This window comes from Salmo salar, chromosome ssa09, assembly GCF_905237065.1.
Source record: "Salmo salar chromosome ssa09, Ssal_v3.1, whole genome shotgun sequence".
Lineage (NCBI taxonomy): Eukaryota > Metazoa > Chordata > Actinopteri > Salmoniformes > Salmonidae > Salmo > Salmo salar.
This window is the reverse complement of record NC_059450.1, coordinates 23,263,690-23,288,980: the sequence shown is the minus strand read 5'-3', so window position 1 is coordinate 23,288,980 and position 25,291 is coordinate 23,263,690. Positions and strand designations below refer to the sequence as shown.

The following is a 25,291-nucleotide window of genomic DNA, read 5'->3' as shown; positions in this document are numbered from 1 at the left end:
CACTCCCGTCTCCATCTCCCCCCTCCACCCCCATCGCCACCCCGGTCCCCTTCTCCACCCTCCTCTCTCCGTCTCCGCTCCCCGTCTCCACCCCCCGTCTCCAAGTCCCCACCCCTCCGTCTCCAAGTCTCCACCCTCCCCAAGTCTCCAACCCCCGTCTCCACCCTCCCCGTCTCCACCCTCCTCTCCCCGTCTCCACACTCCACCCGTCTCCACACGTCTCCACACTCCACCCTCCTCTCCACCGCTCCACTCCCTCTCCACCCTCCTCTCTACCCCCGTCTCCACTCTCCGCTCCCCCATCTCCACCTCCAATCCCCCTCCACTCCCGTCTCCCCCCGTCTCCATCTCTACGCTCCGCTCCCCGTCTCTACGCTCCCCGTCTCTACGCTCCCCCACACTCCGCTCCCCACACTCCGCTCCCCGTCTCTACACTCCACCCTACGCTCCCCGTCTCCACCCTCCGTCTCCCCCTCCTCTCCACCCTCCACTCCCGTCTCCATCTCCCCCCTCCACCCCCCATCGCCACCCCGGTCCCCTTCTCCACCCTCCTCTCTCCGTCTCCGCTCCCCGTCTCCACCCCCCGTCTCCAAGTCCCCACCCTCCGTCTCCAAGTCTCCACCCTCCAAGTCTCCAACCCCGTCTCCACCCTCCCCGTCTCCACCCTCCTCTCCCCGTCTCCACACTCCACCCGTCTCCACACTCCACCCTCCTCTCCCCGTCTCTACACTCCACCCTCCACTCCCCGTCTCTACACTCCGCTCCCTACACTCCGCTCCCCGTCTCCACACTCCGCTCCCCGTCTCCACACTCCGCTCCCCGTCTCCACACTCCGCTCCCCGTCTCCACACTCCGCTCCCCGTCTCCACACTCCACCCTCCGCTCCCCGTCTCCACCCTCCGTCTCCCCCTCCTCTCCACCCTCCATCTCCCCCCTCCACCCCCATCGCCACCCCCGTCCCCACCCTCCTCTCTCCGTCTCCGCTCCCCGTCTCCACCCTCCGCTCCCCCGTCTCCACCCTCCGCTCCCCGTCTCTCCCCCCCCGTCTCCACTTCTCCGGCCCTCCTCTCCCGGCTCCGCTCCCCGTCTCCACACTCCGCTCCCCGTCTCTACCTCCACCCTCCGCTCCCAGTCTCCACCCTCCGTCTCCCCCCTCCTCTCCACCCTCCACTCCCCGTCTCCACCCTCCACTCCCCGTCTCCCCCCCCGTCTCCGTCTCCCCCTCCACCGTCTCCCCCCTCCACCCCCCCGTCTCCACTTCTCCGGCCCTCCTCTCCCGGCTCCGCTCCCCGTCTCCACGCTCCGCTCCCCACCCTCCGCGTCTCCGCCCTCCGCGTCTCCGCCCTCCACTCCACCCTCCGCTCCCCGTCTCTACGCTCCACCCTCCGCTCCCCGTCTCTACGCTCCACCCTCCGCTCCCCGTCTCTACGCTCCACCCTCCGCTCCCCGTCTCTACGCTCCACCCTCCGCTCCCCGTCTCTACGCTCCACCCTCCGCTCCCCGTCTCTACGCTCCACCCTCCGCTCCCCGTCTCTACGCTCCACCTTCCGCTCCCCGTCTCTACGCTCCACCCTCCGCTCCCCGTCTCTACGCTCCACCCTCCGCTCCCCGTCTCTACGCTCCACCCTCCGCTCCCCGTCTCTACGCTCCACCCTCCACTCCCCGTCTCCCACACTCTCCATTTTCATCTCTGCCCAGTCCTTTCCTTCTGCCAGCCTCTCATCATCTCAGTCTTTTAGTTATTCTCTAACAGATGCTTTGGCCCACACATTATGCAAACTCAACACTCCCCCAACCCACAGTGAAATCTACATTTTTCATACATTAGGCTAAATTGCCTAACATAAAAATGCATCCACACACAGGCACAAAAATGCCCACCTACGTACAGACATTTAGTCAAACAGACATGTACGTACAGACATTTAGTCAAACACACATGTACGTACAGACATTTAGTCAAACACACATGTACGTACAGACATTTAGTCAAACACACATGTACGTACAGACATTTAGTCAAACACACATGTACGTACAGACATTTAGTCAAACACACATGTACGTACAGACATTTAGTCAAACACACATGTACGTACAGACATTTAGTCAAACACACATGTACGTACAGACATTTAGTCAAACACACATGTACGTACAGACATTTAGTCAAACACACATGTACGTACAGACATTTAGTCAAACACACATGTACATACAGACATTTAGTCAAACACACATGTACATACAGACATGTTTCCTTGGGACTAAACATCCATCTGCAGAGAGACTATGACTCCTGCCAGCGCTGATCAAAACATCCGTGCGGTTACATAAGACAAACGTGTTGCAGTCAAAAGCTGAAGCCAAACTTATCTTCCAGTGGTTTAGAAGAACTGACAACTCCTGTGTACTTGGCCATCAATTTGCTGCTTTCTATCTCCTACACATGTGTGTGAGAAAAGAGGGCGGGACAGAGTTGATTCCTCGATGGGAACTTGAGTTTCGGCAGTGTGTACTAGACATGGTTACCTATATACACAAAGAGAAATGGCAAACATATTTATTACGAATAACCTAATTCATTGGCCTACACTTGCTTTAGAGAAGGCCACTCAAGTCCAAGTGTTTAGTGGTGGTATTCACAATACACAAGCACTAGCAGTGGTTGCATGTTGTGCAATAGAAGGCTGTTATGGTATTTTCCCCTATAAATCCTCTAAGGAAAAGAAGACTAATTTCACCTTAATCCACAGGAAAATGTTGGGTGCTGTTTACGATGTAAAAACAAAGCCTTACACAGTTAGAAGACCTATAATTAAGTTATGGTCTAAAGAAAGTGTGCAAACTATCGCGCAATGTTTGCACAATGAAGTAAGTCCTCATTCCCCAAACTACAGGATAAAGTGACAGTTCTGATCATTAATGTGGTTTGTTTCCATGCAACTGAATGCCATGTGTTATATGTGACGTTCAGTGGCAGGGTCAAAGTTCAACTCTAATCTCCCTGAGAGTGGCGTTTCTGATAGCAATACTAGCCCTTCACATGGCAGGATGGGAATATCCCACAGTCACCTGCGGCAACGACCTAGTAGTATCATTTCAAGAGGTGGGGTCACTGACTGGCTATACTGACGGGTACAATAGCCTTGAGAGAGGAGGGGGATGGATGGATACTGCATCTAACACTTTTTCAAGCACTGCCAGATCAATTCACACAAGAACACAAAGACAACCATCACCACACACACCTGCATGACCCTCACCTTTCAAAACACCCAAACATTTCAAACTGTTCCCGCGGCTACGTGAGAGACACAAAATGAGTGTGCAACATTCACAGCACTGGCTGTTCCGGTGATATTCGGAAATACATTACCACTTCCCCTTCTAATGAGCAAAACCACTTTAATGGCCAGACACGTTGTAGTGGTGAAATCGGTCTGTGGTGTTGTGGAATCACAGACAGTTGTGCTTCTCCCTTCCTTTTTTACCCCCCCTCTATTCCACCCCCTCTCCCCGAGGCGCACCTGCACTCTCTGCACCAGCAGGACTGAGTGTGTCTCGTTCTGGTCGGCCTCCAGGATCAGGTCGGTCAGTTTGTGGATGATGACGTCCAGGGGACCCTGCTCCTCCAGGGGCTGGCTCAGGTCCAGCTGAGGACAGACACAGGGGAGACGTCAGGGGTTAGAGGTCAGCAAGGAAACAAACAAGGAAAGCTACTGTACCACCACTGTAGCCATAACCAGTCTTTGTTTTGTATATTTGACAGATATTTTTGGTAACACTCTTGGTAACCTATGTAGCCTGATGCAGTAGAGATACAGGACTAGCTTGGCCTCAGACTGAACAGTCAGAGTTATATGATAGGTCTGGCTCCTGTGGTCAGTAGAGTACAGTAGGTCGATACTGGTGTTGTGCATCCACTGGGGGAGTTATGTGGGTCAGCATACATACCCAGAGGATGGGGACACACACGCACACACACAAACCCTCTCACTAGAAGAGGAGACTGAATTGTGCCCCAAAGCCTCTCTTCTACTAGGGTACATGCTGTGCCCAAATCACAAGGAGCCTCTATTGTGATCTAAGCTGAATGGATCCACTGTAGTGTGAGGGAGGGTTCCAGTGTGTGTGTATGAGAGCGTATTCTGATTCTCTCCATCTCCGGGTTTGTGTGCTGTAGACCGTACCCATTTCTAAGTCCCTTTTATCAGCATGTCTGATTCTGCATTGTCTGTATGCAACTGGGTGCGCGTGTGTGAGTGGCCTTCAGCTGGGTTATCTTCAGCAGAGAGGCCATGCCTGAAGAAAAAGGGCCAATAATAGACCTATTTTGGACACACACACACACACCAGCAGAAAAAAAAAAACTCAGACTCAGCCTAAGGCCCGGTTTCCCGATAGCAATGGAACTTGGCTTATGAGTATTTTAACAATGGATCGTTCCTACAAACTGCCCAAGATGCAACATGCATTTCCCAAAACACCACAGTGACAACATTTGCAAGTGCATCGTGGGAGCATGTGCCGATACTGATAGGTTCGAAAGAAAGGCAGCGCTGCTCCATTCAAATCTTACATGAACATTATTCCACAATACTGATGACAGATCAGATGACAGCTCCTAGAGCTATCACCTATGGCTGCAAATATTGAGGAAGGCTTATTCTAATGCCTACCTAATAATAATGCACTAAATCATATTTGGCACATCATTGCACACGTTAAACCTCATGAAATATATTGGGGCAAACAGACAGTAGCCGACAACTAGCAAATTAGAACTCAATGGATTGAGGTCTATGTATCCTACTGTATTTATCTTTTAATGTAGTTATCGGTTTTCATCTAATTTTATAATTTGCTTGTTTATAACATTTGCAAAGAGATTGGCAACTTTGTTCTGCAGTTATCAGCGGTCACAGAGACAGATAAACATCTTCATTCTATGTTTAGCGGAAATCTTCTGTGTAGGCTATGAAGTGCGGTGGAAGGGCAAAAAACAACAACAAAAAGCATCCAACTACGCATTTAGCTGTTCTAAACTCAGCAAAAAAAGAAATGTCCCTTTTTCAGGACCCTGTCTTTCAAAGATAATTCGTAAAAATCACAATAACTTCACAGACCTCCACTGTAAAGGGTTTAACTTGTTATGGATAGGGGGCAGTATTTTCACGGACGGATAAAAAAACTTACCCGATTTAATCTGGTTATTACTCCTGCCCAGAAACTAGAATATGCATATAATTAGTAGCTTTGGAGAGAAAACACTCCAAAGTTTCTAAAACTGTTTGAATGGTGTCTGTGAGTATAACAGAACTCAAATGGCAGGCCAAAACCTGAGAAGATTCTGTACAGGAAGTACCCTGTCTGACCATTTCTTGGCCTTCTTTGTCATCTCTATCCAAAAACAGAGGATCTCTGCTGTAACGTGACACTTTCTAAGGCTCCCATAGGCTCTCAGAAGGCGCCAGAACGTTGAATGATGACTCTGCAGTCTCTGGCTGAAAAACAGTAGCGCATTTGGATAGTGGTCGATCTGAGAACAATGAGACGGGCACACGCGTGCACGTGAAGAGGCCATTTTACATTTTCAGTCTTTGAACGAAAACAACGACTCCCGGTCGGAATATTATCGCTATTTTACGAGAAAAATCGCATAAAAATTGATTTTAAACAGCGTTTGAAATGCTTCGAAGTACGGTAATGGAATATTTTGAAATTTTTTGTCACGATACGCGTCCGTGCGTCACCCTTCGGATAGTGTCTTGAACGCCGCTATTTGGCGTTGAACGCCGCTACGAACAAAACGCCGCTATTTGGATATAACTATGGATTATTTGGAATCAAACCAACATTTGTTGTTGAAGTAGAAGTCCTGGGAGTGCATTCTGACGAAGAACAGCAAAGGTAATCCAATTTTTCTTATAGTAAATCTGAGTTTGGTGAGTACCAAACTTGGTAGGTGTCAAAATAGCTAGCCTGTGATGGCCGGGCTATCTATTCAGAATATTGCAAAATGTGCTTTCACCGAAAAGCTATTTTAAAAATCGGACACCGCGATTGCATAAAGGAGTTCTGTATCTATAATTCTTAAAATAATTGTTGTTTTTTTGTGAACGTTTATCGTGAGTAATTTAGTAAATTCACCGGAAGTGTTCGGTGGGAATGCTAGTTCTGAACGTCACATGCTAATGTAAAAAGCTGGTTTTTGATATAAATATGTACTTGATTGAACAAAACATGCATGTATTGTATAACATAATGTCCTAGGAGTGTCATCTGATGAAGATCATCAAAGGTTAGTACTGCATTTAGCTGTGGTTTTGGTTTTTGTGACATTATATGCTAGCTTGAAAAATGGGTGTCTGATTATTTCTGGCTGGGTACTCTCCTGACATAATCTAATGTTTTGCTTTCGTTGTAAAGCCTTTTTGAAACCGGACAGTGTGGTTAGATAAAGGAGAGTCTTGTCTTTAAAATGATGTAAAAATAGTCATACGTTTGAAAAATTGAAGTTTTCGGATTTTTGAGGAGTTTGTATTTCGCGCCACGCCTTATCATTGGATATTGGAGCGGTGTTCCGCTAGCGGCACGTCTAGATGTAAGAGGTTAAACAGTGTTTCCCATGCTTGTTCAATGAACCATAAACAATTAATGAACATGCACCTGTGGAACGGTTGTTAAGACACTAACAACTTAGACGGTAGGCAATTAAGGTCACAGTTATTAAAACTTAGGACACTAAAGAGATCTTTCTACTAACTCTGAAAAACACCAAAAGAAAGATGCCCAGGGTCCCTGCTCATCTGCGTGAACATGCCTTAGGCATTCTGCAAGGAGGCATGAGGACTGTAGATGTGGCAAGGGCAATAAATTGCAATGTCCGTACTGTGAGATGCCTAAGACAGCGCTACAGGGAGACAGGACGGGCAGCTGATCGTGCTCGCAGTGGCAGACCACGTGTAACAACACCTGCACAGGACGGGTACATCTGAACATCACACCTGCGGGACAGGTACAGGAGGGCAACAACTGCCCGAGTTACACCAGGAACGCACAATCCCTCCATCAGTAATCAGACTGTTCGCAATAGGCTGAGAGGCGCTGGCCTGAGGGCTCTGTTGTAAGGCAGGTCCTCACCAGATATCACTGGCAATAACGTTGCCTATGGGCACAAACCCACCATCGCTGGACAAGACAGGACTGGCAAAAAGTGGTCTTCACTGACAAGTCCCGGTTTTGTCTCATCAGGGGTGATGGTCGGATTCGCGTTTATCGTCGAAGAAATGAGCGTTACACCGAGGCCTGTACTCTGGAGCGGGATTGATTTGGAGGTGGAGGGGCCGTCATGGTCTGGGGCGGTGTGTCACAGCGTCATTGGAGTGAGCTTGTTGTCATTGCAGGCAATCTCAATGCTGTGCGTTACAGGGAAGACATCCTCCTCCTCCCTCATGTGGTACCCTTCCTGCAGGCTCATCCTGACATGACCCTCGAGCATGACAATGCCACCAGGCATAATGCTCGTTCTGTATGTGATTTCCTGCAAGACAGGAATGTCAGTGTTCTGCCATGGCCAGCGAAGAGCCCGGATCTCAATCCCATTGAGCACGTCTGGGACCTGTTAGATCGGAGGGTGAGGGCTAAGGCCATTCTTCCCAGAAATGTCCGGGAACTTGCAGGTGCCTTGGTGGAAGAGTGGGGCAAAATCTCACAGCAAGAACTGGCAAATCTGGTGCAGTCCATGAGGAGGAGATGCACTGCAGTACTTAATGCAGATGGTGGCCACACCAGATACTGACTGTTACTTTTGACCTTCTCTTTGTTCAGGGAAACATTATTCCATTTCTGTTAGTCACATGTCTGTGGAACTTGTTCAGTTATGTCTCAGTTGTTGAATCTTATGTTCATACAAATATTTACACATGTTAAGTTTGCTGAAAATAAAACGCAGTTGACAGTGAGAGGACGTTTCTTTTTTTGCTGAGTTTATGTGGTCTTAGGCAGTCAGTAGGTAACAGTTTAAGTGCAACTTTAGTAATGATGGTTTTTGGAAACAGCTCAGTGATTTAATGACGCTCCAATAAAAAGGTTAAAATGATGAACTTAGCCTTACGGTGCTTTTGGGAAACCGGCCCAAAACGGTCTAATAGCAAGGAAGGATACAGCGAGGCTGAGCATGCTCTTTCTTTCCTATCATTAACGATAGGGATTTCGCAGACTCCAACATAAGTACTTGCTAAATGCAAAATATGCAAATAAAATAGGCTTACATGGTATGGAATGACCTTTTCTGTTACATGTTATGAAACCTATTGGTACAGTAAAATGTGCGCTTTAGCCATTGGCCTTACACACACCCAGAGGATATTTTCCCAGGTACCAGACTGCTTGATTCTGTACTAGACAAAAACATTGTCTTATGTTAAATATAAGAGCACTTAGAAAGCATTGTGTGCATTGACAGCGTTAGGCCGTTAGCCATTGCTAGCACCAGTGTTCCATGTCCCAGAGGGGCTTCAAAAGCCATCAATTGCCATTTCTGTTATTGACTCTGATCTTCTTCAGTAACTGGAGATCAGAGTCAATAAAAGACGTTTAGCTTGCAGCGCTAGTCCACGCAGCTTCGAGAGGCCCCATTAGTTCACCGGAGTCCTTGGTATTCAGTTTGGGAGCCAAATAGAGACACCTTAACAGCACACAGTGGGTCAAAAACTAAACATTCAGCCCAGAGAGAGAGAGATGAAAAGCTACGGAACATGGTCTGGCAGTGTAGGCCAGGCTGGTTAATCATTCTAGGAGAGGTGATGGATACATTACTTATTAGCCTTTGTCCTGCTTTGGTAAAAATTTACAAATAAATAAATAAAAATTATTTAAAAAATAATAATAAACTGTCCTACCTAGTTTACAGGGCAGTCTGGGGCGGAAAGACTCAAAACACACAAGTACATAGGGGGATACAGGCACTGTATATACTGTACTGTGGAGACAAACATCACAGAGACAGGGCACACAATACTAAAGGCGTAGTAGTCAGCAGAGGTGACGAGGACACACTGGTCTCAGGGCTTGCCCTCCAGCACACGTACGGGTTGGAGAGCAGCCAGAGAGGATTTGGCTATGCGCCACAGCTCCTAATCTCCTACTTCCACAAAAGAGGTCCTGTCTACAGCGTGGCCCCTCACACACACCAGCAGTGACATGGAAGTCGGTCCCATCCCGCTACTCACGTCATGGATGGAGCACGACCTTGCTCTAGCACTCCCACAGAACTCTTTGCGAAGCCGCTGATGTTATGCTAAACAACACTAAAAACAGAAAATGGCAATTGACGTCTTTTGAAGCCCCCCTGGGACATGCAGCATTGGTGCTAGGCCATGCCTGTGACAGACATCACAGAAAATACCCACAGTCCTGCAGGGAGAACAGGTCAAGGGCAGAATGTTTCCAGCTTTCATGCTCGTTCTACTGAGGGGCTTTGCGTTGTCACATTCCCCAGAGAAATATTTTCTGATCTACAGAACAGTGAGGATCTACAGCAGCCGTTTCTCTTCCAACCATATACACTGAACAAAAATGGTAAAGTGTTCGTCCCATATTTCATGAGCTGAAATAAAAAAAATCTCATTAAAATGTTCCATACACCTAAAAAGCTTCTCTAAAATTGGGCACAAATTTGTTTACATCCTTGTAAGTGAGCATTTCCCCCATGCCAAGATAATCCATCCATGTGACAGGTGTGGTATAATCAAGAAGCTGATTAAAAAGCATGGTCATTACACAGGTGCACCTTGTTCTGGGGACAATAAAAAGGCCACTTTAAAATGTGCAGTTGTCACACACACACACACACACACACACACAACGCCACAAATGTCTCAAGTTGAGGGAGCGTGCAAGTGGCATGCTGACTGCAGGAACGTCCACCAGAGCTGTTGCCGGATGTCCAACAGAGAAGAAGCCGGATGTGGAGGTCCTGGTCTGTGGTTATGAGGCTGGTTGGACGTACTGCCAAATTCTCTAAAACAACGTTGGAGGCGGCTTATGGTAGAGAAATGAACATTAGATTCTCTGGCAACAGCTCTGGTGGACATTCCTGCAGTCAGCATGCCAACTGCACGCTCCCTCAAAACTTGAGACATCTATGGAATTGTGTTGTGTGACAAAACTGCACATTTTAGAGTGGCCTTTATTGTCCCCAGCACACGGTGCACCTGTGTAATTGTAATGGTTTTGACTTCAGGTAATTGTTTGTTAGGTGTGCCAGGTAGGTCGTGCCTACCAGAGAAAATATTGATGTCTCCTTTTTTTGGAGGGAATTAGTCCTGTCTGGTCCGTCAAGTCTATACCAATACCAAGGACTCATGTAAAAGTCAGTATAGAAATACACTTTTCATAAACCATTAAAACTATGGAAATAACTTCAAAACCACTGCTCTTTGCGTTTGCTGTATTAAGAAAATAAATGATCACACAATCAATATCAGTCACGAAATAACAACCTTAATTCACTTGTAAAATGTCCAGTACCTCGGGCATCCAAACTTGGGAGACATCTGTGGCATTGTGTTCTGACAAAACTGCATATTTTAGAGTGTCCTTTTACTGTCCCCAGCACAAGGTGCACCTGTGTAATGATCATGCTGTTTAATCAGCTTCTTGATATGCCACACCTGTCAGGTGGATGGATTATCTTGGCAAAGGAGAAATGTTCACCAACGAAGGTAAACAAATGTGTACACAAAACCTGAGAGAAATAAACCTTTTGTGCATAATGGAAAAATTCTGGGATCTTTTATTTCAGCTTATGAAACATGGGACCAACATTTTACGTTGCGTTTATATTATTGTTCAGTATAGTGCCAGGTTCTTGCACCTCCCTGGGGCCAAAGGGTAATTGGACTCATGTCTCAGCAGTGTCTCCCTCGCTCTCTCCTACCTCACAGAGTGTGGCGGCACTCAAACAAGCCATCTTCATGACGCACCAAGTTTTGGTCGCCACTGCTTTTTGACTGTCCTAACGACTGGAGTCCCGTACTCATTTCTCACTGTAGGTTTGAGATCACTGAGAAGCTGAGCTGAACTCCAGGGCGGAGTGAAAACGACAGCTGCTGAGCCTGTGCTCCAGTGACTCTCCTAAAGCCTGAGAGAGACGGAGGAAGGATGCTACTGCTGTGCTGTTCTCTCATCTAAGGCTTCATTACTGAAGGCCTGCTGCTCCCAGACCCCTCTCATGCCAACGCGTCTCACCCTCACCCAAGTCCACAGGAGAGGGCAGATGGCTGGGGTGATACAGTGCTAGAGGTCAAAACAGGTCAGAGATGAGCATCTCTGGCAGAGATCTAGATAAAAAGCAGTTTTTTTCCTCACCATGAGTGAAAAAAACATAGGCCTCCTAAGATCATGCTACAGAGGAATGGGACTGGAGGGAGGAGTGGAACAGTAACATTTCTTCCCTGAAGGGATGGAATCCTGTTAATGTTCTGTGCTCATAAAATAGACAAGAGCTGCATCCTTACTAATTATACATTCAAACCACACCCAATGGGTGGGGTGAAGACACTAAAATCCCTCAGTCAGTCAGTATTCCCCATAGACCCCACAGGTATTGTTCAATCACAGCAATAGGCATCCAACTGGTTACCTCAAGTATGCAGTCGATTAAACTCCTGAGTCCCTGAACTAAGATGTAAAATGAAATCCAAAAGATCACTCATTAAACGTTGGATTCTTCTGACTAGTAGCTACTCCCAATAGACTAGAGGAATATCAGCTACATAATGCTTTATGGAGTGAGTCTTATCAATCTCGGTGGGCTTCAATTAAAATTATATACAATTATTATTTTTGATCAGTGGGAGAGATACAGTAACAACCAGGAAATTAACTTAATTTCCTAGCACTCAACACATGATAAACATTTTACAACATTTTTCCTGGGCAGCAACACAAACGTTGGCCATTTCCTTGCCCAGTTCCACTTGCTAGCAGAGAACATTGGCTTCCCCTAAGTCTGGTGGGTTAATATGATCACCTCCGAAACATACAGACTAATGTACGGGCCTTGGGAGAAGGCTGCTTCTCATGAGCTCAGGGCAAACAGGTCAATATTGATGAGGTTGTGGAAATCACTTAGAGAATGATTAGCATGAATGGAGGGCAGAGGAGGACAAGAGGCAGAGAGTAAGAAAGGACAGATTGTGGATATATGAATGAAAAGGATGAAGACTGAGAAGGAAGAGTAAGGTTCCTCTGACTTTTTCCCCCTTACAGAGAAATCCTGAAGTTTTTCCCACACTAGAAATGGAAATATGAAATGAGCTCCCTAAGGGCCGACCGATTTAGGTTTGTTCACAGAGCATGATGTCACATCGCTGCCATGCCCTCCAGATGTCCTAAATCTCTGCCATTGACATTACTGACTGACTTTCAAAACAGGGACATAAATGTTGCTTTATTGCAAGCTCTGCTCCAATAAATGAGTGATATTACAATTAGTGGGCCTATGGAGGAAACTGGCCATCATGGCCCCAGAAAGGTTCTCAGCAGGAAAGGTTCAAACTCCTTAGCTTAAAATAGAGCAATATTCTCTAGCCAATTTTTGTCAGCCTTTAAATCAGTGAGTCCCATGAATTAGGTATTATTCACAGAAAAACTGAAAATGTAAAAGTTACCCAAACACTGCATCAAAAGGGAACGATAAAGCCCAGTTCACAGGAAAATGAACTGTACAGATGTTTATGCAAGGCAAAATGGAGTATAGCATATGATTATTTTGGTTGCCATTATTGACGTTGTTTACCACCAGTCTACTAGAAAAAAACTTGGCTGTTATAAACAGGGTCAGCAATAGGGTCAGCTTGAAAACTACAAGGACACAAGTGAGGGCTGGAACAGGTGGTGTGTGTGTATGTGTGTGTAGTGGGTTTAACCTTGATCAGACCACCTCTTCCTCAGATTCACCACACAGCCAGACAGGAGCAACACAGATAAGAGCTGTCCTTGTACAGTAACTCTATCAAAAAGGAGTATTGAAGAGAACATCCCAATTCAAAACAAACAGGCCTATCAGGACCAGACTGGCTCACTATATTGTGACTGATTCCACCCATTACCATCTAGAGCTTTTACAGACTTCTCTGGAAAGCACACAGACCTGCAAGAGGACATTGTCATGTTTCTCTAGCTGTGTAACACTCCCTCCCAATACAGCATCTCTCCCTTGTTATAATAAGGGATGACAGCTTTATACATGGACTAGCATAACAACGCCAGAGCATGACAATGGCTGCCATTGTCTCCCGTGAGGCGGCCGTGCTACATGAGCCACTGACTGGCACAGGGCTCATCTTCCTGGCAGCTCGCACCCTCACCGACTCAAAAACAAAACCTGCAGGTGTCGGTCTGCACTGTGCCCTCTCAATTGGCAGTGACAGCAAGAGCTGGGCCATATGGACAAAAATACATTGTGATAAACTGCCTGAACTGATGCAATACCGATAAATAGAACAATACATTTATAAACATTAATGTTAACCATGTTTTAAAATATATATATTATCCTTTAACCCATAAGAGTCTAAGCCATGTCTAAGACGGAGGAGGGGGATTCTAAGGAAGTTGTTTTAAGAAGGTAATACCAAGGATTATTTTGCTATTTGATTTTGAATCCTAACATGCTGACTACACTGGGCACGGGATCAGGACAAGCAGGTTGAAATATCAAAACAAACTCTGAACCAACTATATTAATTTGGGGTCAGGTCGAAAGGCATGAAACATTCATGGACATTCAGCTAGCTTGCTGTTGCTAGCTAATTTGTCCTTGGATATAAACATTGGGTTGTTATTTTACCTTAAAAGGCACAAGGTTCTTTTTTTCAGGGATCTTTGTAGAATTCTGACCCATTTTGGGTCACACAAAATCGTGTGTTCTCTACTTCGACAATTAATCCACAGATAAAAGGGGAAATTTGGAGCATTTCTAGTAATCTCTCCTTCTTCTGTGGACATTATATGGCATTTGGCAACTAACTAAGATCCATTAACCAACACCTGGACTGGAGTGTTGACTTCAGCTCAGTTTTCAGAATCACCCACGTGGGTATATGCTCCTAAAAGCCAATGAAGAGATGGGAGAGGCGGAACTTACAGCGCATCAAGCGACAAAAATAGAACCAAGTCCTATTTTAAGGCCTTGCAACACACAAGCAGTTTGGATGAAATTATTGAATAACATGTTTGTGTAAATTAACTTTGTAACGCGAGCGGTGTGGCCAGCATGTTAGACCCCTTAAAGTATCAAAAAAAAATAGACACATTTTTTTGGGGCGGAAAAATTATTTTTGGGCTTTACTGCCATTATCCCATACAAACGCATTGAATACCAGATTCACTACACTGAACAACCTAGTCCCCCCACCACAAAAAAATCTAAAGGAAGTTTGTTCTGAAGTGTCTGTCCTATATCTGAGAGATATACAGTACCAGTCAAAGGTTTGGACACACCTACTCACCTACCTGGCCTCCACAAATCACCCGACCTCAACCCAATTGAGATGGTTTGGGATGAGTTGGAATGAAGAGTGAAGGAAAAGCAGCCAACAAGTGCTCAGCAAGACTGTTGTAAAATAATTCCAGGTGAAGCTGGTTGAGAGAATGCCAAGAGTCTGAAAAGTTGTCATCAAGGCAAAGGGTGGCTACTTTGAAGAATCTCCAATCTAAAATATATTTACATTTGTTTAACACTTTTTCCAATTACTACACGATTTCATACGTGTTACTTCATAGTTTTGATGTCTTCCCCATTATTCTACAATGCAGAAAATAGTAAAAATAAAAACCCTGGAATGAGTAGGTGTGTCCAAACTTTTGACTGGTACTGTATGCATGTATTTAACCTCAGATTTTTGGCACTAAACAGTGTCCATATATACACTTCCATTCGTTTTTTCAATTGGTACCGAGGGACCTTAAGATGAGTCGTGAGGCCTGTAGGGTGTTCTAGAGCAAAACAGAACCGACATGAACATGTTCGTGAGAGAGTCTCACCTTTCCACAGAGGGGTCATATTAGTGTGCAGCCCAAACTGTTTGGAAGTTAGACATAAATCAAATCAAATTTTATTTGTCACATACACATGGTTATCAGATGTTAACGCGAGTGTAGCGAAATGCTTGTGCTTCTAGTTCTGACCATGCAGTAATATCTCACAAGTAATCTAACAATTTCACAACAACTACCTTATACACACACAATTGTAAAGGAATGAATAACAATATGTACATACAAATATGAATGAGTGATGGCCGAACGGCATAGGCAAGATGCAGTAGATGGTATAGAGTACAGTATATACATATGAGATGAGTAATGTAGGGTATGTAAACATATGTGGCATTGTTTAAAGTGGCTAGTGATACATTTATTACATCAATTTTTCCATTATTAAAGTGGCTAGAGTTGAGTCAGTATGTTGGCAGCAGCCACTCAATGTTAGTGATGGCTGTTTAACAGTCTGATGGCCTTGAGATAGAAGCTGTTTTTCAGTCTCTCGGTCCCCACTTTGATGCACTTGTACTGACCTCGCCTTCTGGATGATAGCGGGGTGAACAGGCAGTGGCTCGAGTGGCTGTTGTCCTTGATGATCTTTTTGGCCTTCCTGTGACATCGGGTGGTGTAGGTGTCCTGGAGGGCAGGTAGTTTGCCCCCAGTGATGCAATGTGCAGACCTCACTACCCTCTGGAGAGCCTTAAGGTTATGGGCGGAGCAGTTGCCGTACCAGGCGGTGATACAGTCCGACAGGATGCTCTTGATTGTGCATCTGTAAAGGTTTGAGTGTTTTTGGTGATGAGCTGAATTTCTTCACCCTCCTGAGGTTGAAGAGGCGCTGCTGCGCCTTCTTCACCACGCTATCTGTGTGGGTGGACCATTTCAGTTTGTCCGTGATGTGTACGCCGAGGAACTTAAAATTAAAAATAAAAAAAACTTTCCAACCTCTCCACTTCTGTCCCGTCGATGTGGATGGGGGGTGCTCCCTCTGCTGTTTCCTGAAGTCCACGATCATCTCCTTTGTTTTGTTGACATTGAGTGTGAGGTTATTTTCCTGACACCACACTCCGAGGGCCCTCACCTCCTCTCTGTAGGCCGTCTCGTCGTTGTTGGCAATCAAGTCTACCACTGTAGTGTCGTCTGCAAACTTGATGATTGAGTTGGAGGCGTGCATGGCCATGCAGTCGTGGGTGAACAGGGAGTACAGGAGAGGGCTGAGAACGCACCCTTGTGGGGCCCCAGTGTTGAGGATCAGCAGGGTGCAGATGTTGTTACCTACCCTCACCACCTGGGGGCGGCCCGTCAGGAAGTCCAGGACCCAGTTGCACAGGGCGGGGTCGAGACCCAGGGTCTCGAGCTTAACCTGTTGGGGCTAGGGAGCAGCATTTGCACGGCCGGATAAAAAAAACGCACCCGATTTAATCTGGTTACTATTCCTGCCCAGAAACTAGAATATGCATATAATTAGTAGATTTGGATAGAAAACACTAAAGTTTCTAAAACTGTTTGAATGGTGTCTGTGAGTATAACAGAACTCATATGGCAGGCCAAAACCTGAGAAGATTCCATGCAGGAAGCGCCCTGTCTGACAATTTGTTGTCCTAGGTTCTATATCAAAAATACAGCATCTCTGCTGTAACGTGACATTTTCTATGGCTTCCATTGGCTCTCAGAAGGCGCCAGAAAGTGGAATGAGAGCTCTGCAGTCTCTGGGCGAAAAACAGCAGCAGAGTTTGTTACTGGCCTGCCTGGGGACAGTGACACTGGAGATCCGCGTTCATGTGAATTCTCCATTTTGTTCTTTCAGTCTTTGAACGAATACGTCGCCCGGTTGGAATATTATTGCTATTTTACGAGAAAAATAGCATTAAAATGTATTTTAAACAGCGTTTGACATGCTTCGAAGTACGATAATGGAATATTTTGAATTTTTTTGTCACGAAATGCGCCCGCGCGTCACCCTTCGGATAGTTACCTGAACGCACGAACAAAATGGAGCTATTTCAATATAACTATGGATTATTTCGAACCAAAACAACATTTGTTGTTGAAGTAGAAGTCCTGGGAGTGCATTCTGACGAAGAACAGCAAAGGTAATCCAATTTTTCTTATAGTAAATCTGAGTTTGGTGAGGGCCAAACTTGGTGGGTGTCAAATTAGCTAGCCGTGATATCTACTCAGAATATTGCAAAATGTGCTTTCACCGAAAAGCTATTTTAAAATCTGACACCGCGATTGCATAAAAGGAGTTCTGTATCTATAATTCTTAAAATAATTATGTATTTTGTGAACGTTAATCGTGAGTAATTAAGTAAATTCACCGGAAGTTTGCGGTGTGTATGCTAGTTGCTAGTTCTTAACATCACATGCTAATGTAAAAAGCTGGTTTTTGATATAAATATGAACTTGATTGAACAAAACATCCATGTATTGTATAACATAATGTCCTAGGAGTGTCATCTGATGAAGATCAAGGGTTTGTGCTGCATTTAGCTGTGTTTTTGGTTTTTGTGACATTATATGCTAGCTTGAAAAATGGGTGTCTGGTTATTTCTGACTATGTACTCTCCTAACATAATCTAATGTTTTGCTTTCGCTGTAAAGCCTTTTTGAAATCGGACAGTGTGGTTAGATTAACGAGAGACTTATCTTTCAAATGGTGTAAAATAGTCCTATGTTTGAGAACTTTGAATTATGACATTTTGTGGTTTTAATTTTGGCGCTCTGATGTGTCACTGGCTGTTGAATAGTGCAGGACGATTTCGTCCCACCTACCCTAGAGAGGTTAATGACGAGTTTGGAGGGTACTATGGTGTTAAATGCTGAGCTGTAGTCGATGAACAGCATTCTTTCATAGGTATTCCTCTTGTCCAGATGGGTTAGGGCAGTGTGCAGTGTGATTGCAATCAGTGTGATTGCGACTGTGGACCTATTGGAGCGGTAAGCAAATTGGAGTGGGTCTAGGGTGTCAGGTAGGGTGGAGGTGATCTGGTCCTTGACTAGTCTCTCACAGCACTTCATCATGACGGAAGTGGGTGCTACGGGGCGGTAGTCATTTAGCTCAGATACCTTAGCTTTCTTGGGAACAGGAACAATGGTGGCCCTCTTGAAGCATGTGGGAACAGCAGACTGGGATAAGGATGATTGAATGTCTGTAAACACACCAGCCAGCTGGTCTGCGCAAGCTCTGAGGATGCGACTGGGGATGCCATCTGGGCCTGCAGCCGTGCGAGGGTTAACACGTTTAAATGTTTTACTCACGTTGGCTGCAGTGAAGGAGAGCCTGCAGGTTTTGGTAGTGGGCCGTGTCAGTGGCACTGTACTGTCCTCAAAGCGAGCAAAGAAGTTGTTTAGTCTGTCTGGGAGCAAGACATCGTGGTCCGCGACGGGGCTGGTTTTTCTTTTGTAGTCCGCGATTGACTGTAGACCCTGCCACATACCTCTCGTGTCTGAGCCGTTGAATTGCGACTCCACTTTGTCTCTATACTGACGCTTAGCTTGTTTGATTGCCTTGCGGAGGGAATAGCTACACTGTTTGCATTCGGTCATGTTTCCGGTCACCTTGCCCTAATTAAAAGCAGTGGTTCGCGCTTTCAGTTTTGTGCGAATGCTGCCATCAATCCACGGTTTCTGGTTGGAGAATGTTTTAATAGATGCTGTGGGTACAACATCACCGATGCACTTGCTAATAAACTCGCTCACCGAATCAGCGTATTCATCAATGTTGTTGTTCAACGCTATGCGGAACACATCCCAGTCCACGTGATCGAAGCAATCTTGAAGCGTGGAATCCGATTGGTCGGACCAGTGTGGAACAGACCTGAGCGCGGGTGCTTCCTGTTTTAGTTTCTGTCTATATACTGGGAGCAACAAAATGGAGTTGTGGTCAGCTTTTCCGAAAGGAGGGCGGGGTAGGGCCTTATATACGTCACGAAAGTTAGAATAACAATGATCCAGGGTTTTGCCAGCATTTGATTGTGAGGAATTCTAAGTCAGGTGAACAAAAGGACTGGAGTTCCTGTATGTTGTTATGATCACACCACGTCTCGTTAACCTCTCTAGGGTAGAGGGCAGTATTTGCACGGCCGGATAAAAAACGTACCCGATTTAATCTGGTTATTACTACTGCCCAGAAACTAGAATATGCATATAATTGTTTGATTTGGATAGAAAACACCCTAACGTTTCTAAAACTGTTTGAATGGTGTCTGTGAGTATAACAGAACTCATATGGCAGGCAAAAACCTGAGAAGATTCCTTACAGGAAGTGCCCTCTCTGACCATTTCTTGGCCTTCTACACTCTTTATGGAAAACTGAGGATCTCTGCTGTAACGTGACACTTCCTACGGCTCCCATAGGCTGTCAGAAGGCGACAGAACGTTGAATGATGACTTTGCAGCCCATTGCTGAAAAACAGTAGCGCATTTGGATAGTGGTCGATCAGAGAACAATGAGACGGGCACACATGCACGAAAAGAGTCCATTTTAGATTTTTAGTCTGAACGAAAACAGGGTTTCCCGGTCGGAATATTACCGCTTTTTTACGAGAAAAATGGCATAAAAATTGATTTTAAACAGCGGTTGACATGCTTCGAAGTACGGTAATGGAATATTTAGATTTTTTTTTGTCACGAAATGCGTTGTGCGCGTCACCCTTCTTTACCATTCGGATAGTGTCTTGAACGCACGAACAAAACAGAGGATATTTGAACATAACTATGGATTATTTTGAACCAAACCAACATTTGTTATTGAAGTAGAAGTCCTGGGAGTGCATTCTGACGAAGAACAGCAAAGGTAATAACATTTTTCTTATAGTAAATCTGAGTTTGGTGAGCTAGCCCGTGAAAATAGCTAGCCTGTGATGGCGAGCTATCTACTCAGAATATTGCAAAATGTGCTTTTGCCGAAAAGCTATTTTAAAATCGGACATAGCGATTGCATAAAGGAGTTCTGTATCTATAATTCTTAAAATAATTATGTTTTTTGTGAATGTTTATCGTGAGTAATTTAGTAAATTCACCGGAAGTTTGCGGTGGGAATGCTAGTTCTGAACGTCACATGCTAATGTAAAAAGCTGGTTTTTGATATAAATATGAACTTGATTGAACAAAACATGCATGTATTGTATAACATAATGTCCTAGGAGTGTGATCTGATGAAGATCAAAGGTTAGTGCTGCATTTAGCTGTGGTTTGGGTTTATGTGACATTATATGCTAGCTTGAAAAATGGGTGTCTGATTATTTCTGGCTGGGTACTCTGCTGACATAATCTAATGTTTTGCTTTCGTTGTAAAGCCTTTTTGAAATCGGACAGTGTGGTTAGATAAAGGAGAGTCTTGTCTTTAAAATGGTGTAAAATAGTTATATGTTTGAGAAATTGAAGTAATAGCATTTCTAAGGTATTTGAATATCGCGCCACGGGATTACACTGGCTGTTGAGTAGGTGGGACGATTTCGTCCCACATACCCTAGAGAGGTTAATCATAAGGCATACACCCCCGCCCTTCTTCTTACCAGAGAGATGCTTGTTTCTGTCGGCGCGATGCGTGAAGAAACTAGGTGGCTGTACCGACTCCAATAGCGTGTCTCAAGTGAGCCATGTTTCCGTGAAACAAAGAACGTTAGTCTCTGATGTCTCTCTGGAAGGCAACCCTTGCTCGGATTTCATCTACCTTGTCAAGAGACTGGACATTGGCGAGTAGTATGCTCGAGAGCGGTGCGCCAGTCTACGGAGCCTGACCAGAAGACCGCTCCGTCTGCTGTTGTTTTGGGTCCCCGGCTGGGATCCGATCCATTGTCCTGGGTGGTGGGCCAAACAGAGGATCCGCTTTGGAAAAGACGTATTCCTGGTCGTAATGTTGGTGAGTTGACGTTGCTCTTATATCCAATAGTTCCTCCCGACTGTATGTAATAAAACCTAAGATTTCCTGGGGTAACAATGTAAAAAAAAATATATATATATATAAATACATTTTTTAAAAAAAACACTGCATAGTTTCCTAGGAACGCGAAGCGAGGCGGCCATCTCTGTCGGCGCCGGAAGTCACACAATCTACCAACAGAAGTTGGTAGATTGGCTGAACCGACTTCAGACGAGTCCCAAGATGCTTGTGGGGGGGTCGTAAAGCAAAACGGAGAACACGATCATGTTAGTCTCATCTTTCCATAGAGTTCATAATAGTTTGTAGGCCAAACCATTTGGATGCTACAGACGATTTTGTGAGAAGAAAAATACCGCTCTAGCTCTGTCACCTTTTACCGCAGAAGCACAACATAGGCGGATGCGGTGGATTGAGAAGCATCCAATGCGAAAAAACAAATCTCTAGCTTAAACGGACAGATTTTTAATGGGGAGTTCTGTATTATGCTAATTCGATTTTCATGTGGGCACGGAACTACTAGTTTGATGGTTGTGGTCATCAATTGTCCCATTAATAGTCAACCATATTATCAACCATATTCTATTTCAAACTTCACATTGCTCGAGCATAGGTTACCATAATGAACGATATTAGCAAAATGCCTGTGACAAGTGATCGCTATGGTCAGTGTCAATAATTTTCTGTTTATTGTCCCAGCTCTAGTGACAGCACAGCTAAAATTATGAGAAACAGCTGAGTCTGAGCATGGGAGAGGACAAAGATAGCCCTGGTGGTTGTAAAGAACCGTGTGTGTGTGTGTGGTCAGTGTATTAAGAGGCGAGAGGGGTGTGGGCGCCACAGGCTCTGGGCTGTAACGATCTGCTGGCCTCCCATGAGGGTTGAGAGCGCTCAGAAACAAAGCGCTGCTTACTTTGGGACAATTCCCAGGACATCTTTCCGTCTGGGTGTGCTGAAGATATCTTCAGAAAAAAAAAGACAAAAAAAAGAAAGAAAAAGAACATAAGAACACAAAAGACGGCATAGAAAAACAGCACAAAAGGAGAGGCAGAGAGGAGGCAGGGAGATAAATAGCTCTCCATTTCCTCTTCAAGCTACAGAAGCCCAATAAATACTAAAATCTTGGAATTTGTTTGAACGACTTAGTATCCCATTTGAAAGGCTTAGTAAATATAACGATTGAATGACACTTAGTCATTCACACGATATAATTGTTATTTTGTCTAATTAAGCCTCCATTATCATTAGTTTAATTAGGGCAATTTGGTTGTAATTATTTAGCCTACTCAACCCACAATAGCCTATATCTAGTTTATATTCTACATTCTAACATTAGGATAAAATCCAGAGAGCTGATGTTCTGAAAGAATTGTAAAATCTGGATCCCTACAAATCAGCTGGGCTAGACAGACAATCTGGACCCTCTCTAAAATGATCTGCCGAAATTGTTGCAACCCCTATTATTAGCCTATTCAACCTCTTTCGTATCGTCTGAGAACCCCAAAGATTGGAAAGCTGCCGCGGTCATCCCCCTCTTCAAAGGAGGTGACACGCTAGACCCAAACTGTTCTAGACCTATATCCATCCTGCCCTGCCTTTCTAAAATATTCGAAAGCCAAGTTAACAAACAGATCAGACCATTTCGAATCCCACCGTACCTTCTCCACTATGCAATCTGGTTTCCGAACTGGTCATGGGTGCACCTCAGCCACACTCAAGGTCCTAAACGATATCATAACCGCTATCAATAAAAGACAGTACTGTGTACCTCTGAGGGTTTAGCGCTTGAGGTAGTCACCTCATACAAGTACTTGGGAGTATGGGAGACGGTACACTGTCCTTCTCTCAGCACGTCACTGCACTCTTCTGTAAACTGGTCATCTCTGTATACCCGTCGCAAGACCCACTGGTTGATGCTTATTTATAAAACCCTCTTAGGCCTCCCTCCCCCTATCTGAGATATCTACTGCAGCCCTCATCCTCCACATACAACACCCGTTCTGCTAGTCACATTCTGTTAAAGGTTCCCAAAGCACACAGTAAGAATGTGTTAACTGACTTGCCTAGTTAAATAAAATAAACGTGTGTGCACATTACAAAAAGGTTGGTCACTAGTGTTTCCCTCAATGAAAGACAAAAAGGTAATGTCCTCCCGAATGGGAATACAGAAGTTTGGTTGTTGAAATGTCCTGAGATGTGACGATTCGCACCACAATACACTGAACACAGAGTCCCCAGGCAGGAAGCCCATGATTGGTGGTGCGCATGTTGCTCCTGCATCCTCACAGACATACAGAAAACGACATTGGGGAGGTTAGCTTAGAGAAGAGGCATCCATGAGGGGACGGAGGAAATATGTACAGTTTCCTCCACCGGCCATTTACAGTAGAATATCTGTGAAATATCTGGGAGTAGGGTGTGTAAACTACCCCCCCCCCGAACCCTCTCTCTAGATAATTCTATTCAGCACCTGGAGAGGACCTGATTGAGGGAGATTTGGGAAGGTTGGACATCAACGACTGTGTCATATCATAAAGAAGTGGAAACGTCCATGCGGTCTGAGAATGGGCTAGCTGCATCCCAATATGGCAACCGGAGTATGGGCAAGTGGGTGTGTCGAAAGGAAATTAGTTGGTGTCGAAAGCGCTCCACTGTAGGTTAGACTGTTTTAATTGAGCTGTTCTTTTTAATCCTTCCGTTTACCATGCAACTACCGTACATTGGGCTACCAATCGCAACAGTTTGGACTTCTGTTAAGCCAGAGGATGAATCTGAGTCGAATTTTACCATTAGTTTAACACAAATAGTACATTTTTTGTTATAAAACTGACAATTGTTTATTTTTATTCAAAGTATTGGATGATGGGTGTACTGTTGCTTCATGCGTTGTAAGTGTGTGCTTACTGTGACCGTCACCCTGATATTAGCTACTAGGTAGTTACTCCCCACGCCTTTGACAGACAGGAGTGCTTGTCAAAGGGGAGCGAAAGGCGTCCCAGTGTTGTTGCCATTCACACCCTGCCCATAGAGTTGTAGACCGCATGTACAGTTGAAGTCGGAAGTTTTACATACACCTTAGCCAAATCATATTTTTTTTTTTTTTAACTCAGTTTCACAATTCCTGACATATACTCCTAGTAAAAATTCCTTGATTGAGGTCAGTCAGGGGTCAGAAGTTTACATACAATCAATTAGTATTTGGTAGCGTTGCCTTTAAAATTGTTTAACTTGGGTCAAAAGTTTCAGGTAGCCTTCCTCAAGCTTCCCACAATAAGTTGGGTGAATTTTGGCAACTTCCTCCTGACAGAGCTCGTGTAACTGAGTCAGGTTTGTAGGCCTCCTTGCTCACACACGCTTTTTCAGTTCTGCCCACAAATTTTCTATAGGATTGAGGTCAGGGCTTTGTGATGGCCACTCCAATACCTTGACTTTGTTGTCCTTAAGCCATTTTGCCACAACTTGTGAAGTATGCTTGGGGTCATTGTCCATTTGGAAGACCCATTTGCGACCAAGCTTTAACCTGTCTGGGCTAGGGGGCAGTATTTTCACGGCCGGATGAAAAACGTACCCAATTTAAACAGGTTACTACTCTGGCCCAGAAACTAGAATATGCATATTATTAGTAGATTTGGATAGAAAACACTCTAAAGTTTCTAAAACTGTTTGAATGGTGTCTGTGAGTATAACAGAACTCATATGGCAGGCAAAAACCTGAGAAAAATCCAAGCAGGAAGTGAAAAGTCTGAGAATTGTAGTTCTTCTTTTGATACTCTATCGAAGCTCCAGTGTCTGTGGGGTGACATTGCACTTCCTAAGGCTTCCATTGGCTGTCTAAAGCCTTCAGAAAGTGGTTTGAGCATTTTCCTGTCACTGGGCAGATAATAGGAGCTCAGTTACTGAGTGGTCTGCCTGGCAACAAAGGGATTGGATATGCTCGGTCCCGCAAGCGCCCCTCCTTTTTCTTCTTGAATGAATATGCTATTGTCCGGTTGGAATATTATCGCAATTTTACGTAAAAAATACTATAAAGATTGATTTTAAACAGCGTTTGACATGCTTCTAAGTACAGTAATGGAACATTTTGACTTTGTCTCTCGTTCCGCGCTCGCGAGTCACTCTTTGGATAGTGACCTGAATGCACGAACAAAACGGAGGTACTTGGACATAAATATGGATTATTTCAAACAAAAACAACATTTCTTGTGGAAGTAGCAGTCCTGGGAGTGCATTCTGACAAAGATCAGCAAAGGTAATACAATATTTCTAATACTAATTCTGAGTTTAGGTTGCCCCGAACTTGGCGGGTGTCTGAATAGCTCACCGTGATGGCTGAGCTATGTACTCAATATT

General features: G+C 44.9%; 1 protein-coding gene across 2 annotated transcripts in view; it reads right to left on the bottom strand.

Annotated features, from left to right (window-relative positions):
- LOC123744603 (inositol-tetrakisphosphate 1-kinase) overlaps positions 1-25,291 on the bottom strand; it is a 62,322-nt gene that overhangs the window by 25,446 nt on the left and 11,585 nt on the right. For both annotated transcript variants that reach the window (XM_045723498.1, XM_045723499.1), the window contains one exon: positions 3,531-3,656. The gene's annotated coding sequence lies outside the window, so the exon portion shown is untranslated. The remainder of the gene's footprint in view (positions 1-3,530; positions 3,657-25,291) is intronic.